The following is a 19,859-nucleotide window of genomic DNA, read 5'->3' as shown; positions in this document are numbered from 1 at the left end:
AAAATTCAGCTGCTACTTAGGTTGATGCAATAGGAGTTACCTTAGGGAAGTTGGTGTTCATATTCAAGATTCTTAGCAGTAGTTAACTCTTCAATAGATATTAGGAATTACTATTTGAAGGAAAAGAACCATTAGATTAATTAGTTTAAGTTACTCCATCTCTGCTACATTTTCTGTTTACTGTTGCCTGTAAAATTTCACTAATTCTCTTTTGTCATGTTATGATATTTTTAGTTCAATAAATAAATGAGAAGATTAGTCAGGAGATTTTAAAAAATGAATAAAAGAAACTAAGAGAAAATAGGATGAGGACAGAGATAGAGGACAGACATGGAAAGTGAAAGAAAGAAAAGCCGAACACTTAGAAATAGAAAAAGAATTAGAACAGTTTTTAAAACATTAATTCTAAGTTCCTTTTGTTTCTAAATTGTGTTGTACATTTACTAAAACTGTTCATCAGAATTTTGAAGCTATACAGTTTTTCAGCCAAATACTTCCTATTTGTTAAACATTATTTGTTACTTATAATACATGAAGGAAAATTGTGTTTTTAAAAAAATTCCCCATGGTGTGATGTTAAAGGTAGCACTGACAACTCACAGGTTGAGAAATGCAAACTGGAATCTGAGAGCTATGCTTACTTTCCCATGGTGTGATATTACCTAATAACAAGACATATTTAACAGCCCAGTCAGTTATCTACCTTATTTATTTGATGTTAAAAGGTAAGCCCTACCTCTCAAATTTAGCAGGTTGCTGTAGAAATCTTAATTTCTTCTTAAAAAAGGAATATAGTTAATAACATTACAATAACTATGTATGGTGCCAGGTGGGTACTGGAAATTTCAAGGAACACTTGTAAAGTATCCTATATAATAAAGAGGTGATATGCAAATTGACTGTCACTCCAACAACAAGATGGCCACCACAAGTTGGCCAGCAGGGGTGGGCAGTTGTGGGCTATCAGTCCAGGAAGGGAGGGCAGTTGGGGGAATCAGGCTAACGGGAGAGCAGTTTGGAGCAATCAGATCAACACAGGAGAGCAGTTGGGGAGGACCCAGGCTGGCAGGGAAGGGCAGTTAAGGGCAACCAGGTCTGCAGGGGAGGGCAGTTGGGGGGGGACCAGGCCTGCAGGGGAGGGAAGTTGGGGGTGACCATGCCTGCAGGGGAGGGCATTTAGGGGTAACCAGGCCTTCAGGGGAGGGCAGTTAGGGGTGACCAGGCCAACAGGAAAGGGCAGTTAGGGGTGACCAGGCCAGCAGGGGAGGGCAGTTAGGGGCTATCAGGCTGGCAGGGGAGCAGTTAGGCACCAATCAGGCTGGCAGGGGAGTGGTTAGGGGTGATCAGGCTAGCAGGCAGAAGCAGTTAGGAGCAATCAGGCAGGCAGGCAGGTAAGCGGTTGGGAGCCAGCAGTCCTGGATTGTGAGAGGGATATCCAACTGCCCATTTAGGCCCGATCCCACAGGGCAGTCGGACATCCCTCGATGGGTCCCAGATTAGAGAGGGTGCAGGCTGGGCTGAGGGACACCCCACCCATGCATGAATTTCGTGCACCGGGATTCTACTATGATTATATAACCACTATGCTATATGTCTAAAACTAAAACAAAATAATATTGAATGTAAGCTATAATTGAAAAATAAATAATTCCAATAACTAAATAAATTTGGGCCAAGTTTCACATTTGGGATACTTTTTGAATTTTTTATTTATTTTTTTAGTTTTTTTGTTGTTGTTCATTTGTGGGGTTTTTTTGGGTGTTTTGTTTGTTTTTTTACATCTTTATTGAAAGTATTATATATGTCCCCTTTCTCCCCAAATGACCCTCTCTAGCCCACCCCCGTCTTCTACTCCTGGCCCTCACCACTTCACTGTCTGTGCATAAGCATACCCTATATGCATACAAGGTCTTTGGTTGATAGCCTCCCACCCACCCATACTCCCCTGCCTTCTCTCTACAACTCCACAGTCTTTTCCATGCATCTATGTCTCTAGATCTATTTTGTTCATCAGTTTATTTTTTTTTATTAGATTCCACTTATGAGTGAGAGCATGTGATACTTGTCTTTCTCTGACTGGCTTATTTCACTTATCATAATACTCTCCAGGTCTATCCATGCTGTTACAAATAAGAGTTCTTTCTTTTTTACAGCTGCATACTATTCCATTGTGTAAATGTATCACAGCTTTTTTATCCACTCATCTGCTAATGGGCACTTGGGCTGTTTCCAAATCTTAACTATTGTAAATTGTGCTGCTATGAACATAAGGGTGCATATATTCTTTCTGATTGGTGTTTGAAGATTCTTGAGATATATTCCTAGGAGTGGGATTACTGAGTCATATTTTTTAATTTTTGGGGGGGTAGCGGGGAAACTCCATATTTTCCACAGTGGTTGCACCTGTCTGCATTCCCACCAACAGTATGTTAGGGCTCCCTTTTCTCCACGTCCTCACCAACATTTGTCCTTTGTTAATTTGCTAATGATAGCCATTCTGACAAGTGTGAGGTGATACCTCCTTGTCATTTTAATTTGCATCTCTCAAGTTAATGACTTTGAGCATTTTTTCATATGTCTCCTGGCCTTCTGTATGTCCACTTTGAAGAAATGTCTGTTTAGGTCCTTTGCTTGTTTTTTAATTGGATTGTTTGCTGTCCTTTTGTTAAGTTATATGAGTTCCTTACAGTATATAGTTTGAAAATTAACCCTTTATCAGATGAATCATTGGCAAATATGCTCTACCATGCAATGGACTGTTTTTGTTTTTGTTTTTTCATTTTGTTGATAATTTATTTTGCTGTGCAGAAACTTTTATTTTTATGTAGTCCCACTTGTTTATTTTTTCCCTTTGATTCCCTTGCCATAGGAAATGTATCTGCAAACATATTGCTATGAGAGATGTCTGAGATTTTGCTGCCTATGGTTTCTTCTAGGATTTTTATGGTTTCCCATCTTATATTTAAGTTTGTTTTTTTTTATCCATTTTGAGTTTATTTATGTGTATAATGAAAGTTGGTAGTCTAGTTTTATTTTTTTGCATCTGTCCATTGTTCCCAGCACCATTTATTGAAGAGACTCTCTTGACTCCAGGGTATGCTCTTGCCTTCTTTGTCAAATATTAATTGATGTAATGGCTTGGGTCAATTTCTAGGATCTCTGTTCTGTTCCATTAATCTATAGGCCTGTTCTTGTGCCAGTACTAGGCTGTTTTGATTACAGTGGCTTTGTAGTATAACTTGATATCTGATATTGTGATCCCTCCAACTTCGTTATTTTTTAAAAATATTTTTATTTATTTCAGAGAGAAAGGGAGAGGGAAAGAGAAATAGAAACATCAGTGATGAAAGAGAATCATTTATTGACTGCCTCCTGCACACCCCCTACTGGGAACCAAGCCCACAACCCAGGCATGTGCCCTTTACCAGAATCAAACCTGGGACCCTTTAATACATAAGCTGATGCTCTATCCACTGAGCAAAACCTGTCCTACACTAGAGATATTTATCAGACACAGAGTATGTTCTAGGGTATGTTCTTCTTTTTCAAGATTGCTGTGGCTAATCAGGATCTTTTTTGGTTCCATATAAATTTGTGGAGTATTCTAGAACTGTGAAATATTCCATTGGTAATTTAATAGGGATTGCATTGAATCTATAGATTGCTTTTGTAGTATGGACATTTTAATATGTTAATTCTACCAATCCATGAACACAATATATTCTTCTATTTGTTCATATCTTCCTCTGTTTTTTTTTTGGTTTTTTTTCAACATCAGTTAGTTTTCAGAATACGTCTTTAACCTCCTTGGTTAAGGTTATTCCTAGATATCTTACTTTTTTCTGTTGCTATAGTAAATGGGATTGTTTCTTTTAGTTTCTCTTTCTGAAAATTCATTATTAGTATGTAAAAATTTCATCAATTTCTGGGCGCTAATCTTGTATCCTGCTACATTGCCCAATTCGTTCATTAAATCTAGTAGTTTTTCAGTAGAATATTTAGGGTTCTCCTATTATGTGAATGTTGTTATGTTTCATGTTATCCCATGGCTCCCTTAAGCTGTCCTCCTGTTTTTTTAATCGTTTTTTTCTTTTGGGTTCTGTGATTGAGTGATTTTTTTTTCTACCCTGTCTTCTAATTTACTGACCCAATCCTCTACTTTACCTAATCTGCTATGTATTCCTTCCTCTGTGTTTTTTATTAGTGCTGTGTCATTTTTCAGAGTTAATATATCTTTTCTCATACTATTGATCATCTTTTCCATCATTATTCTGAACTCTGTCTGATAAATATCTCCATTTCTTTTAGCTCTTCTTCTGGAGAATTCTCTTATTCTATGAGGCTTTTTCTTTTTTCTCTCCCCATTTTGGCTGCCTATTTGAGTTTATGACTGTGTATTAGGTGGATCTGCTATGCCTCCCAATCTCTAGTGTAGGACAGTGTCAGATGTTGTTTCTGACTGGTCCTGCATATCCTATTTGGAGCTATCAGCACTCCACAACTTGTGGCTCCCTCTGCTGGAAAGGATCAAGATATTCACCAAGGTCTGCTTTTCCTTGCCCCAAGTCCTGAATTAGGTCAGACGAAGACTCAAAGCTACCAGAGACCCACCTCTGTCTGCAGTCTGATTGATAGCCTCAGGATATTGAACAGAGTGGTATAGAGATTTTCCAGTAGGGTGGGGCAACTGCCTTCCCCCTAGGCAAAAACCTCCTTAATAGCAAAGGTGAGCTAGAGAAAGATGTCCTCCAAAGCACGAGGGAATAACTCAGCACAGGAAACCTGGGTGTCTGTTCTGAGGGCTAACCCCAGAGTTCCCAACCCTGGCTTCTGCTCACACAGCTTCAGTTCACTCTGCCCTCCCTCTGCCAAAGCCCAAGGTGCATGGATGCATGTGAAATTTTGTGCATTAGTCCTTTAAGAAGATGCCTGCATTTCCAACTATCTCTGACTGGCAGACAGCAACCCTGCTGCTTTTCACAGCCAGATGTTATGTGGGCATCTTTATCAGTTCTAGTGCTCTGGGCTGGGCTCCTCACAGCTGAGATATCCTACCTAATAAAAGAGTAATATGCAAATTAGCCATCACTCTGCTAGACCAACAAGCCACGCCCGCCAGTCACACCCACTGGCCAATCAGAGCAAGTATGCAAATTAACCCCAACCAAGATGGCTGCCACCACAGAGAGCAGGAGGGAGGCTTGGGTTTCTCCGACAATGGAGGAAGCCAAGCTTCCCACACACCCTGGTGGGCCTAGGCCTCCACTCGAGGGTACAAAGTTTCAATTATAGAAGATAAATCCCAAGAAAAATGGTGGTAGCCATGGAGCTGGAGAGAGCAGACTAGGGTTGCTCCCGGCATTGGAGGAAGCCAAGCTTTCCACCTGCCCTGGCCAGCCTAGGCCTCCACTCCAGGATACAAAGTTTCAATTATAGAAGGTGAATAAACCCCAACAGAAATGGCTGCTGCCACGGAGCAAACAGAAGGCTTGGCTTTGCTCCAGACTACAAGGTTTCAATTGTAGAAGTTAAATATATCACAGATACCAGGGCCTCCGCTTGGGTCATGGAGGGCAGGAGGGGCATGGCCTGCAAACCACCATAGACCCCTCACCCAGGCCACCCCATGCCCCAAGGGAACCCCCACCCTGATCCAGGACACCCTTCAGGGCATACCAGCTGGACCACACCCATGCACCAGGCCTCTATCCTATCTAATAAAAGAGTAATATGCAGATTGACCATCACTCCAACACACAAGATCAAGGTAGCTGCCCCCATGTGGTCAAAGATTCTGCCCCCATGTGGACACAAGATGGCCACCACAAGATGGCCAGCAGAGGAGGGCAGTTTGGAGGGACCAGGCCTGCAAAGGAGGGCAGTTGGAGACAGTCACGCCTGCAGGGGAGGGCAGTTAGGGGTGACTGAACCGGCAGAGGAGGGAAGTTGGGGGCAAACAGGCTGGCAGGGGAACAATTAGACATCAATCAGGCTGGCATGGGAATGTTAGGGGGTGATCAGGCTGGCAGGCAAAAGCGGTTAGGGGCAATCAGGAAAGCAGGCATGCGAGCAGTTGGGAGCCAGCAGTCCTGGATTGTGAGAGGGATGTCCGACTGATCCCACTGAGTCTAAATTGGCAGTTGAACATGCCTCGAGAGATCCCAGATTGGACAGTGTACATGCTGGGCTGAGGGACACCTCTCCCCCCCCCCCCCCCCGAGCCCTGTGCACAAATTTCGTGCACCCGGCCTCTAGTAAAATATATAATACAGTGTTATTAGCTATAATCATCATCCTATACATTAGCTTTTCAGAACTTGTTAATCTTAAAACTAGAAGTTTATACCCTTTGAACAATCCTATATAATAAAGAGCTAATATGCAAATGGTCATCACACCCTCACGCCCTCAGCTGCAGCCTGGGGACATGAGACTGGGTCTGGAGACCTGAGGCTGTGCCACCCACCTGGCAGGGCTTGGCAGAGGTAGGGCCGGCCTGGTCTGGGACTCATGTGATTTCAAGGTGCTTGTTGGTGGGTGGGGACTTGACTCTGGGTCCTGCAGCACGCCCCAGACTCTGACAGGAGAGAGATTGTCATATACATTTCATCTCTGACACTTCTATTATGGAGAAAGGGCAAATAGCAACATTAAAATATTTCCTCTAATTGATTCCCTGTTAATGTGCATGACTTTCATGCACTGGCCCACTAGTATCTCTCTATTTTCTCAATACCCCAGCTCCTGGTAATCACAGTATAGAGTACACTCTGTTTTTCTGAGTTAGGCTTTTTTTTTTTTTTTTTTTTTTTCACATGTAAGTCAATATTATACATTATCAGTTTTACTTATTGCACTTTGTATAATACCCTCAATGTTCATCCAAGTTGTCTCAAAGAATAGAATTTTATTCTTTCTCACTATGTATATCTATACCACATCATCTTTATTTTTTCATCACTGACAGACATTTAGGTTGTTTCCATATCTTAGCTATTGTGAATAATGCTGCAATGAACATGGGAGTGCAGGTATCTTTACCACATCCTGATTTCAGTTTCTTTGGATAAATACCCAAACGTGAGATTGCTGGATCATATGGTAGTTCTTTTTTTTTTTAATTTTTTCAAAAATCTCTATATTGGCTGTACCAATTTACATTCTTACCAATAATGTACAAGCAAAGGTTTCCTTTCCTCTTCCTCAACACCTGTTATTTTCTTGTCTTCTTGACAATAACCATTCTAACCAAGTATGAAAGGTATGAACAAGTATCTCATTGTGATTTTGATTTGCATTTCCCTGATGATTAATGATGTCAAGCACCTTTTCAAGTACCTGTTCACCAACTATATGTCTTCTTTGGAAAACTGTCTATTCAGTTCCTCTGCACATATTCTAATCAGATTGTTTTTTAGTATTGAATTTAAATGAGTTCTTTATATATTTTAGATATTAACCACTTATTATATATATAATTTTCAAATATTTTCTTCTATTCCATAGGTTGCCTTTTCATTTTGTTGGTGTTTTTATTTATCTTTGTTATTGAGAGTATTACAGATGTCCCCCTGTTTTTCTCCTATTGACCCCATCCGCCTGGTTCCCGCTCCACCCCAGGCCTTCACCACCCTATTATCTGTGTCATGGGGAATGCATCCTTCACCACCCTATTATCTGTGTCATGGGGAATGCATATCTATATATATAAAAAAGGCAGTGACTGCGATGACTTAAATGACTGTTCAACCGGTCACCATGTGGTGCTAGCATAGATGCATAGACACAGGTAAAGTCTATGAGTGAACTAAGAATGGGCAAGATAAATGCTTGCCTTCAAGGAGCTCACACTCTAAGAAGGTTAAGTCAGGAATGAGAATTCAAAATTGCCACAAGCACAGACCTGAGGTGCTGCTTCTCAGAGTGGGCAGAGATGCACTTGGTAGCGGACTGGGGGCATGACTGCAGGGCTGGCACTGACATGAATGCAGGGCCATTCTGGATTTCCCAGAGGAGCCAATGGCTGCCTAAGAGGAGGAGCGTTTGACACTGACTGGCATAAAAACTGACTCATCAGAACTAAATCTGGGTGAACTGCAAAGAGCCAATGGCTGCCTAGAAGGCAGAGCTTTTGATGCTGACTGGCATCGAAACCAACCTAATCTGGGTGAACTGTGAAGGCAGAACCTAAGGTGCTGCAGTCTTTTTGCTGCAAGGGTTCAGGAATCTGGAGAAGGGCTGCACATAAATGAATAACTAGATAAAAAATATAAATTTGAAAGGCATTTTGGGGGAGCCAGACAGAAACTTAGCTCTAGTGACTAAGCTCCCCAAATCTTCAGATCCATGCTTTTTATTTACTGGAAAACACATGGTCCTCTAGGAAAGCAGATATACATATCAAAGGTAAGGTTTGATAAACAGGAAAGATTATCAGGATAGGGGAAATGCCTGCAGCTGTTAAGCAGCAGGTAATAATATACAGATTTTCAGCCCTGCTGAAAATGTCCATCAGCCTTCTGATGAACTTCTTACATAATTATGACCTGCTGGAATTTGCCTCCAGCATACGGTGGGGGCTGAGAAGGGGTTTTAAGGGGCAACAACTGTTTGGTGTAAGATATAAGAGAGTGGTTCAATTTTTTTTAATAACTCGTTTGGCAGTATAGTGCATATGGCTGGCTATCAGTCCATGTATAGGTATTATATATTTTTGTCTGCCAAGAGCATCTCCTCCTACAGATCCAAAGACAGAGAATCATCGATCAGACTGTCAAACCTCAGAGGAAAGGTAGGGGAGGGTGGGGGTAAGGAGAAGAGATCAACCAAAGGACTTGTATGCCTGCATATAAGCCTAACCAATGGACACAGACACCAGGAAGGGTGAGGGCATGAGTGGGGGAGGGGGGAGGGGGTTAATGGAAGGATGAGGATACATATGTAATACCTTAATCAATAAAGAACATTTTTTTAAAAAGCATCTCCTCCTGCTGAAAAAGGATCTTCCTTCCCCCCCCCCCTTTTAAGCAATCCTATCCTATATAATCTATATTAATAACAGGTAATATGCTAATTAGATCAGGTTGACCAGCCATCTTTCCAGATGGCCAACTTCCTTCCAGTCAAAGCCATTGTGGTGGGGGCTGAGGCAGAGGCAGTTAGGGGCAATCAGGCCAGCAGGGGAGAGCAGTTAGGGGTGAGATCAGGCTGGCAGGGGATTAGGGCAATCAGGCCTGCAGGGGAGGGCAATTGGTGGTGACCAGGCTGGCAGGGAAAGGCAGTTGGGGGCTAGACCAGGCCAGCAGGGGAGGGCAGTTGGGGGTGAGACCAGGCCAGTAGGGGAGGGCAGTTGGGGGTGACCAGACGGGCAGGGAGGGCAGTTAAGGGCATTAGGCAGGCAGGCAGGTGAGTGGTTAGGAGCCAGTGGCCATGGATTGCAAGAGGGATGTCCAAGGAGTCCCAGATTGGAGAGGGTACAGGCCAGGCTGAGGGACACCCCCCCCCCCCCGCACAAATTTTGTGCACTGGGCCTTTGGTATGCATATAAGTTCTTTGATGAATCTCTTCCCACCCCACTCCCCTCTTTCCTCTGAGACTCGTCAGTCTGTTCCATGTTTCTATGCTTCTGGATCTATTTTATTCATCACTTTATTTTGTTTATTAGATTCCACATATAAGTAAGATCATGTGATACTTGTCTATCTCTGACTGGCTTATTTTGCTTAGCATAATAATCTTCAGGTCCCTCCATGCTGTCTCAAAGAGTAAGAGATCCTTCTTTTTTTTACAGTTGCATAGTATTCCATTGTATAAATGGAATACTGCAGCTCATTTATCCACGCATCTGCTAATGGGCATTTAGGCTGTTTTCAGATTTTATCTATTATAAATAGTGCTGCTGCTATGAACATAGGAGTGCATATATTATTTCTGATTGGTGTTTTTTGGATACTTAGGATATATTCCTAGAAGTGGGATATCTGGGTCAAATGGCAGTTATATTTTTAGTTTTTGGAGGAGACTCTACACTCTTTTCCACAGTGCCTGCACCAGTCTGCATTCCCACTAAGGTTCTCTTCTCTTTTCTCCACATCCTCACCAGCTCTTGTCATTTGTTGATTCGTTGACGGTAGCCATTCTGGCAGGTGTGAGGTGGTAATATCTCATTGTCATTTTAATTTGCATCTCTCTGATGATTAGTGACTTTGAGCATTATTTCATATGTCTCTTGGCCATCTATATGTCCCCTTTAGAAAAGTGTCTATTCAGGTTCTCTGCCCATTCTTAATTGGATTGTTTTTCTTCCTTTTTAGTTTCATGTGGTCCTGTTTATTTATTTTTGTTTTGGTGTCATATCCAGAAATCATCACCACGACTGATGTCAAGGAGCTTTTCCTTATGTTTCCCCTAGAAATTTTACAGTTTGGGGTTTTATGTTTAAGTCTTTAATCCATCTTAAGTTCATTTTTGTGTTTGGTGTAAGATTGAGGTCAATTTCAGCTCTTTTGCATTCTTTCCCAATTTTCCCAATGTCATTTATTAAAGAAACTATCCTTTCCCGATGGGTATTCTTGGCTCCTTTTTCAAATATTAGTTGATTACATATGCAGGGGTTTATTTCTGAGCTCTCAATTCTATTCCATTGGTCTGTGGACCTATTTTTATGTCGGTATCATTGTGTTTTGATTACTGTAGCTTTGTGGTATAGCTTAAAATCAGGAATATGATCTCTTAAGCTTTGTTCTTTTCTCTAATGATTGCTTTGGCTACTTGGGGTCTTTTATAGTTCCATGCAATTTTTAGGATTTTTTAAAATTTTCTATAAATAATACCTTTTTGATAGGAATTGCATTGAATCTATAGGTGGTTTTGGGTAATATTTTAATATTATTATTCCAATTTATGAACATGGGTTATCTTTCCATATGTTTGTATCTTCTTCATTTTTTTTACAAAATTTTTTCAGTGTACATATCTTTTACCTCCATGGTTAAACTTATTTCTAAGTACTTTGTTTTTTTATGCTTTTGTGAATGGGATTGTTTTATTTATATATTTTCCAATGTTTTGGTGTAGTATATAGAGGCACAACTGTTTTTTTGTTTTGTTTTGTTTTTTTGTTTTTAAATATATTTTATTGATTTTTCTTACAGAGAGGAAGGTAGAGAGATAGAGAGCTAGAAACATCAATGAGAGAGAAACATCGACCAGCTGCCTCTTGCATACCCCCTACCGGGGATGTGCCCACAACCAATGTACATGCCCTTGACAGGAATCAAACCTGCGACCTTTCAGTCCGCAGACCGACACTCTACTGCTGAACCAAACCGACGCTCTACTGCTGAGCAAGAGGCACAACTGTTTTCTGTATGTTGATTTTGTATCCTACAGCTGTACTGAATTCATTGATTAGTTCTAACAGTTTTTGGTGGAGTCTTCAGGATTTTCTATATATAAGACCATATTATCTACAAAGACAATTATACTTTTTCTATTTGGAGGCTTTTTATTTTATTTTCTTGTCTGATTGCTCTGACTAGGATATCCAGTACTGTTGATAGGAGTGGTAAGAGGGGATACCCTTGTCTTATTCCTGATCTTAGAGGAAAAGCTTTCAACCTTTCATCATTGAGTGTTGGCTGTGGGTGTGTCTTATATGAACATTTGTGTGTTGAAATAAGGTCCTTCAGTATTGATTTGTTAAGTGCTTTTTCTGTGTATATCAAAATGATCATGAAAGAAATTTCTTCCCCATGGGTCCGTATCAAGAATCAAATAATAAGCAACATCTTCAACATCTTTCCATTATAAACAACATTAACTTCCATAAGTCTATTTTTTTCTTTAACATCTCAACAATATCATAATACCAAAGTTTATTTCAATAAAAACCATTTTATAGGACAACCTAAATATTGCTGCCCAAGTACTCAGATATCTAATGTGTTATTTCATATAAGTAATAAATTTCAACGCTTTGAAAAGTATTTAGGCAATATACCTTAAATATTAGTAATCTTATCAAAAAGCTTTATATGTTAAGTAGGCTTAAGGATTTAGTCCCTGACAAATATTAAAAAGTAGGTATTTGTTCCTCTTAAATACAGTCAACCAGTCTACCTCTTCTCCCTTTATCATGGCTGAAGAATCAGCTGTCATGGTTAGTGGGGCTAAGACCAAGGATTCAGCTGATATAACCAAAATGACCAGCAGAACAAAGGCTAAGGATTTGGTCAGTAACGCTTGAATATTTCACCTAGAGCTGAATCTAAGGATTGGAGCCTATATATTTAGTGGGACCAAGGATTCTGCCAGCACAACTGATGTGTGTAGTGGGCAGGGCCCAAGGATTCAACCCACATCACCAACATTTTGGGCATTGCCAAGGCTGAGGATTCAGCTGGTGTGGTGGAATTAGAGGCCAGAACCAAGATGGCAATACACATGATTGGGAGAGTGTTACATATAACGAGGTTGAGCAAATGAGTAAATATATTGAGAATAATGGGGACCAGACTTGTTACTATAGGAGAAGGGAGTAATAAATATAGAAAGGTAAAAGAAAAGAAAAAAAGTAAAGGCAAGCCCTGTGATGTTGGATTGTTATTGGAAGTATTGATATGGATTCATGGTTGTTAATAGATTAATATATTGATTATTGATTGATTGGTTGATTTACTAATTTAGATTTCTCTGTGTATGTGTGTTCATCTACACATATATATACACACACATATTCCCTAGCTTTATCTGCTGAGAGGACCTAGAAGCAATAATATACACCAGTAACAAGGAGCTCACTTAAACACCCAAATCTTAATTTCTAGATGCCATTTTCCACCAAAAAGAATCAGGGCTCCATGAGACATGGCTAAGTCCAGGGCTGTGTGGCAAAGTTCAACATAAATCCAGAACATTTTATTATACCAGAAAGTAAGAAAGTGTCCCAAGAATATGTCAGAAGGACACAATGACAAAATCTTGAAGATTTGAGCAGCAAAATACATAATGATAGTAACAGATTATAACTCATTGAAATAGAATAGAAATATGTGAATCTATACTGGGATAAAGTAATGAATTAATAAGTGAATGGGAGGAATGGAAATAGTAGAACGTCAGCCAGTAAATGGAGAAGGAATATGGGATTAGAAAATCATTATTTGACATCCATCATAGTAATCACTGATTTGGGCAAGAATCATCAATGAGTATGAAAACCAGTGGGTAAAAGTTTTTGAGGAACAGTATATTTCCACAGTCTGAAAGTCTCTTCACAAAAAAAAATTATTTAGAACAAAATTATTTTAGTTAATTTACATTGGAAAAACCTGGAGACACTGTCTACACCGAGTGATTAATGTTAATAAAACCTGGGATACACCTTCTAAACCAATGGTTCCCAACATAGGGCACATGCCCCACAAGGGGTGGGGGTGCAATTTGATTTTTAATGGGGGCAATTCGAGAATGAGTTATTAAAAGTGAATATCACTTCATATTATTATTTTTTAAACAATTTCTTAGTGATTTCTTCCTCAGTACTTCAACTGTCCTTTAAAAGTGAATATCACTTCATATTATTATTTTTTTAAACAATTTCTTAGTGATTTCTTCCTCAGTACTTCAACTGTCCTTTCGTTCTTTTATTTTTCTCTTTCATGGATGCCATGTTCTTTGGAAGCTTGTTTAGACCAAGTTAATGGCCTTTTAGGCTTCCTCCACATGAGTAGTTCACATTTTGAATAATAAGAATTATATGTCACAGGGAAGACATCAGGATTTTAGAGAGGCTTAGGTGGGGCATGGCCAAGAAAAGGTTGGGAACCACTGATCTTAACCAAGTGACTAATTTAGTAGGACAAATCAACATTGTGTGCTTCTTCATAAGATGCACTGAGAAGAATACAAGTGGGTATTCCTGCCAAACAATATGTAACCTGAATTTAATAATTAGGAAGCATATATAGAGAGAATTATTGATATATAGATATAGATCCAGATTAGGTACGTAGGTAGGTAGATAGATAGATAGACACATATCTTTGTATCAAAAGAGAAATGAATATTAAGGCAAAGGTGGTAAAATATTAGCAATTTGGGTGAAGGGTATGAGAGTTTTTTGTATTATTCTTACAACTTTTCTATAAGTTTGAACTTTGAAAGTAAGTTTAAAAGTTATTAAAATTTATATCAGTAAATCTGAGGTTCAGATTCTCATCCTATTCTGAAAAAGATGTTTAAGAATTTTAAGAGAATACTTATCAAAATTCATCAAGTTGTACATTTAAAGATTTGTGCATTTTGCTGTATGTCAGTGATAATTTAAAACAACAAACAAACAAAACAAAAAACGGGAAAAAATAAACTTTCTTTTTTTTTTAAAATATATTTTATTGATTTTGTACAGAGAGGAAGGGAGAGAGATAGAAAGCTAGAAACATCGATGAGAGAGAGTCATCGATCAGCTGCCTCTTGCACACCCCCTACTGGGGATATGCCCGCAACCAAGGTACATACATGCCCTTGACCGGAATTAAACCCGGGACCCTTCAGTCCCCAAGCCGACGCTCTATCCATTGAGCCAAACCGGTCTCGGCTCCTTTTAAACTTTCTGAAGCAGTTCAACTGATGGGCAGATTCTGCTAAAAATGGACTTTCTCCTGAGAGTACAAATTCTTTTTTTTCCACCATGAATGCCAGCCTCCCATCAGGGGCCAGCACACTGGAATGAACTTGTATCAGCCAGCCTGCTCTGCGGGTCATGCAGCTTTGGATTCCAGCTCCCTTTCCCAGCACTCAGTCCCATTTTTAATTTTCAGGGAAGTATTGTTCCAAAACTTGGCCCAGACTTTGTCCTCTCCTTGGATTCCTTCCATTTGTTTTCTCGATTTTGATCAATCACTCTCTTTTCAAGGTGGTGAACTGGAGGGTGTGAATGCCGGGGAAGTACTGGGCACAGAACCTGAAAGTCGTCTCCCTCACTCAGGGAATGCATCAGTCATGAGTCACAACATGACATTCCATTCTTCTCTCTTGAATGCATTTGTACAGATTGTTGTACCACACAAGTGAGCCAAGAGGACTTATGAGCTGTTGGGGGGCAAGGGATAAGGGGAACAGGGAGAGAAAAGAAGAAAGAACGAAAAAAGAATGGTTCTTTGTAGAGCAACAAACTTTGTTCTGGTTCCCAGCCTCAATGTTTCTGATCTGGTTTTCTTCTTTTTGTAATGTTTGAACTTGTTTCCTCAGCTCTGATGTTGAACTCTTGTCAAAAAAACTAAGAGCAGCAGAGTGTGAGATGCTGAGAGAGGCAAGACCAGCAATCCGGCAGGAAAAAAATGCAGAGCCATGGAGATAAATGTGTCTGTATCTGGCCTGGGCTTGAAAGAGAGAGAGAGTGTGTGTTTTAACAAATTTATAAGAAAAACCCTGTGGAGTAACCGCATTTTTTTTTTTTCTCTCCTCCGTACTCTCACACAGTCTGGCACTTTCTCTTTTCTCTGAAAGCTGCCATTAACCTTTTATGCAAAGAGCAGAATATCTTGCCAGTTGCATATTGAAAATCTAACAGAGAAAAGCTTGTTCAAAAAAAATGAAGAAGAAGAAGAAGTAAGAAGATACATAGGAGCTGGGCAGATACTACAGAAAGAACAGGGACTGACAGAGTGCTCAGTTGGGCCTAGGACACAAAGCTGCTACTTACTCTTGATAAAATCCCCTAAAGCTAAATTGGATAAAGGAAGAGGAAATAAGGATGTTGAAAATGGAGGAGATACAGAACTCTTTCACATAGTTGAAATTACACAGTATTAAGCATTAATTGCAATTAACTCCCAATGAGAGAACAGCCTGTGGTGTACACATGAAAAGGATACACTTAGCCGAAACCGGTTTGGCTCAGTGGTAGAGCGTCGGTCTGCAGACTGAAAGATCCCAGGTTCGATTCCGGTCAAGGGCATGTACATTGGTTGCGGGCACATCCCCAGTAGGGGGTGTGCAAGAGGCAGCTGGTTGATGTTTCTCTCTCATCAATGTTTCTAGCTCTCTATCCCTCTCTCCTCCTCTCTGTAAAAAATCAATAAAACATTTTTTTTTTTTTTAAAGAAAAGGATACACTTAAATAGCGGCAAAAATACATGCTCTGTGCTATATAGAGAATCTCTTGTTTGTGGAGAGAGAGAAAGAGTATTAGGGGATTTGGCTAGACCTGTGGTCGGCAAACTTCGGCTCACGAGCCACATGCAGCTCTTTGGTCCCTTGAGTGTGGCTCTTCCACAAAATACCACCACCTAGGCGAGTCTATTTTGAAGAAGTGACATTAGAAGAAGTTTAAGTTTGAAAATTTGGCTCTCAAAAGAAATTTCAACCATTGTACTGTTGATATTTGGGTCTGTTGACTAATGAGTTTGCCAACCACTGGGCTAGACCAAACCTTTAATATGAAAGATCCTCCCATCATTTCCCTCCTTAACTTGTCTCAGAGAAGGAGCATTTTTCTGTTTCTGTTTTGTCTACAGGTCTTTCCTTTCACTTCTTGATGAGGACAGCCCTTATTCCTCATTACTCATATCTACCCCCCACTTGCTGGGACTAAATAAAGTTGAGCATAAAACACCTACTCTGAATTCAGGTCTCATGTGTCCTTGACTTTGCAGCAATGATTGCAAGAACTGTTTTTTAGTCTAGTTTTTATTAGGTTAGTCTTGCACTGGACTCTTTAGAGTCCTAAAATATGAATATGAAAATTTTAAAAATATATTTCATTGATTTTTTTACAGAGAGGAAGGGAGAGGAAGAGTCAGAAAGATCAATGAGAGAGAGACATCAATCAGTCGCCTCCTGCATTGCACTTCCCCCTCCCCCCCCCCCCCCCCCGCCAAGGATGTGCTTGCAACCAAGGCACATGCCCATGACCAGAATCGAACCCGGGACCCTTGGGTTCGTAGGCCAGTGCTCTATCCACTTGAGCCAAACCGGTCAGGGCTGAAATATTTTTTAATTACAGAGCTTTGTAGATCTCAATTTTTTTTTTTTAATTTTTTTCCTGCCCTTTGCATGTTTCCTTTGTGTTTAAAGTACTCCCATGGGAAAAGATGGTTGGCACTCCTGATACCCTAGACCTCCTGCAGGAGCATTTAGTTACCATCTTAATTTTAATGAGTCAATAATTACTGCAGGTCAGTATTGAACATGGGTCTTTCCTCTCCAGTGTCAACTTCCAGAGATAATCCTCCCCCAACTAAGCAAAGAAGAACATTAATTCTTATGAATGCCAAAAAACATGACTAGAGTAGGAACTGCAAACTTAAAGCCAGTGGAGCTCATAAACTTTGGAACTGATAGTATTCTAGTCTAGTCAAAGCATTTGAAATAAATTATTCTTAGCTATTTAATTCATTACAAAGGTTTGGTGAGACAATCTAGAAATAGAAGTAACTTAAGTTTTTTATAGCCAGGTTCTACTATGGGTGCTTGCAACCATGTTTCTGACCAGCACCCCTGAGGAACACCAATCTCCTGTCCTAATAGTGCCTGCAGTCATTCTCAAGGGAAACCTGTGTAAACTTAAAAAAGCAAAGGTATGGGACCACACCTCTCTCCCCGTGGGGCATGACTTCCCAGGTGTGAAATCAAAAGGGTATCCTAGAATATAAGCAGTTTTCATTTACCTGCACAAAGAGAGAGCCACTCTTCCCACTCTCCCCTGTGCCTCAGAACTTAAAGCCCTGCTTGCCCCCATAGCGAGGGGAAATACTGCCGCCATTTCCCTTCCTAAATTGTCCACTAGTCCAAAGGGTCTCCGCTCCTTAACCCAGCCCTCCACCGCGGCCCCTGCCTGCTATTCTAACTATTGTTGCTATTAATTATCCAGAGACTCTAAGAGGTCCTCCTGCACACCTATTATAGGAACATCCTGCTGTAGGGTCTCTATCAGAAATGAGGCTTCTCCTGAATCCCTGCCAGGGTCCTGTAGGAGAGATGGAACCAGGCCTCACTGGAGAAATGAAGATGTACTAGTATTTCTGATGTTAGAACTCAGAAGCAGATATTCTAGTAGATAAAAATGTTATGAATGGTGGTAGGTTCTATGACAATATTATATTCATTTTCAGAGCTGCCATAACAGAGTTCCACAGGCTGGCTGGCTTAACAACAGAAATTTATTTTCTTACAGTTCTAAAAGCCAGGAGTCCAAGATCAAGGTTTTTCCTGAGGTCTCTTCTCCTTGGCTTGCAGATGGCTACCTTCTCACTAAGTCCTCACGTGGCCTTTCCTCCTTGCACATACTTCCCTGGTTTCTCTGCTGAGTCCACATATCCTCTTCTATACAAGGACATCAGTTAGATCGGAATAGAACCCACTCAAATGCCTCATCTTAACATAATCATCTCTTTAAATCACCTCTCCAAACAGTCACATTCCACAGTTATGGGGGTTGGCCCATCAATGTATGAGTTGGGGGAAGGGGCATGATTCAGCCCGTGACTAACATTATGGATGAATATCTCATGGGGCCTACTTGGGAACCTAACTACTGCTTAGGTGATTGTTTCAAGGTTCCAAACAACTGACTTCCAGTCAAACCCTGGAAATGGCATTCCAATTAAAAATCCTGAGCCCTGAGATTAAAAGGTGGAGGATGAGGAACGACTGCAGAATCTGTTACTCACACCCACTAATTACCGCTTACTCCCTAGGGGAGACTTGGGGACTGCTGGTGACTTCAGTCCCAAATACTATATGAAAAGAACTTAGTAACTAGACCTTTCTTAAAAGTGGTTAGTGATTGAATGAAATCAGGGATTTCCTGGAGATAAGATTGTGGTGTTCTTCTATCATACACCATATAAATGCCATCTAGCCATTTAGTCTGCCTCTTTATACAAAGACCACCTAAGCACAAAGAAAATGCCCTACCCAGCATATGCTGTCCTGGTGAAGGGAACCTTTCCTTTTGACACTGCAGATAACAGCAGGTCTTGCTGTAAATTGCAGTGATGCTTAGTAGCCCTAAAGATCAGGTTTGATGGATGGCATTTTTCATGGGGTTCTTGTTAAAGATAAATAATGGTTTTAATGTTATCAGACTAAAAAAAAAAATAAAAAAATTACCTTTTTCTAATGTAAACCCTAAGCCAAACTTCAGGCACTAATATTTTATTGCCAGCTTAACAAACAGCATGATGTGGTATGGTGTAAAAGGAGTATGAGATATTTGATAAAGCTCCTGCCTAATGCCTGAATTTCACTGGTTCACTTTATTCCTTTGAATCAAGCATTTCTTTAAGGCATTTGCCCTTTGCTGTGTGAGTACAGAACATTGTCACAGTCACCTTAATATGCCTAGGGAACCTGAACACTAGAATAAGATCAGTGAGCAACTGAGGGGTGCGGGGTGAGGTGGTTTGGGGGGTGGGGAGGGGAGGGGAAGGAGAAGAATGCAAAAAGGGGCAAAACTGCCAGATTAAAACCCTTAATCTGCTCCTCGGTGTCCTAGGCCTGGTGAGGCATCAGTGCCCTCAGTTCTGTGACTCTCAGTTGTTTGACACCTTTAAAATCTATGGGAAATCACATCAGCTTTGTAAGGCTTTTAAACCTAAGCCTGAGTCAATAAATATGTATTCCTAAAAGGTAGTGTCAGGATGCAACCAGCAGGAGGGTAGGGCATCATGGAAGAGGTACAGTCTGAGTTTTCTCTGGCATCCTGAGGTAAGACCCAGAGAAGAGGCATTGAGAAGCCTGGAGAGCTGAGAGCTCCGTCTAGAAATGCCTGCTGGAGCTCAGCTGGCAGTCACTGCTCAAATGTTATTTAATCAGGAATGAGCTCTATTTATTCAAAGATTATTAAACCTGAA

The 19,859-nt window shown here is 40.5% G+C and overlaps 2 protein-coding genes across 9 annotated transcripts in view; one reads left to right on the top strand and one right to left on the bottom strand.

The window, feature by feature from the left end:
* Positions 1-19,859, bottom strand: part of RAD52 (RAD52 homolog, DNA repair protein) — a 493,030-nt gene that overhangs the window by 423,805 nt on the left and 49,366 nt on the right. The gene's annotated exons all lie outside the window — the stretch shown is intronic.
* The window catches only part of ERC1 (ELKS/RAB6-interacting/CAST family member 1), a 402,974-nt gene that overhangs the window by 347,891 nt on the left and 35,224 nt on the right, over positions 1-19,859 (top strand). The window lies entirely within an intron of this gene.

This window comes from Pipistrellus hanaki (genome assembly GCF_964339955.1).
Source record: "Pipistrellus hanaki genome assembly, chromosome: 3".
NCBI lineage: Eukaryota > Metazoa > Chordata > Mammalia > Chiroptera > Vespertilionidae > Pipistrellus > Pipistrellus hanaki.
The sequence above is the reverse complement of the archived record's forward strand: the minus strand, read 5'-3'. Positions and strand labels throughout refer to the sequence as shown.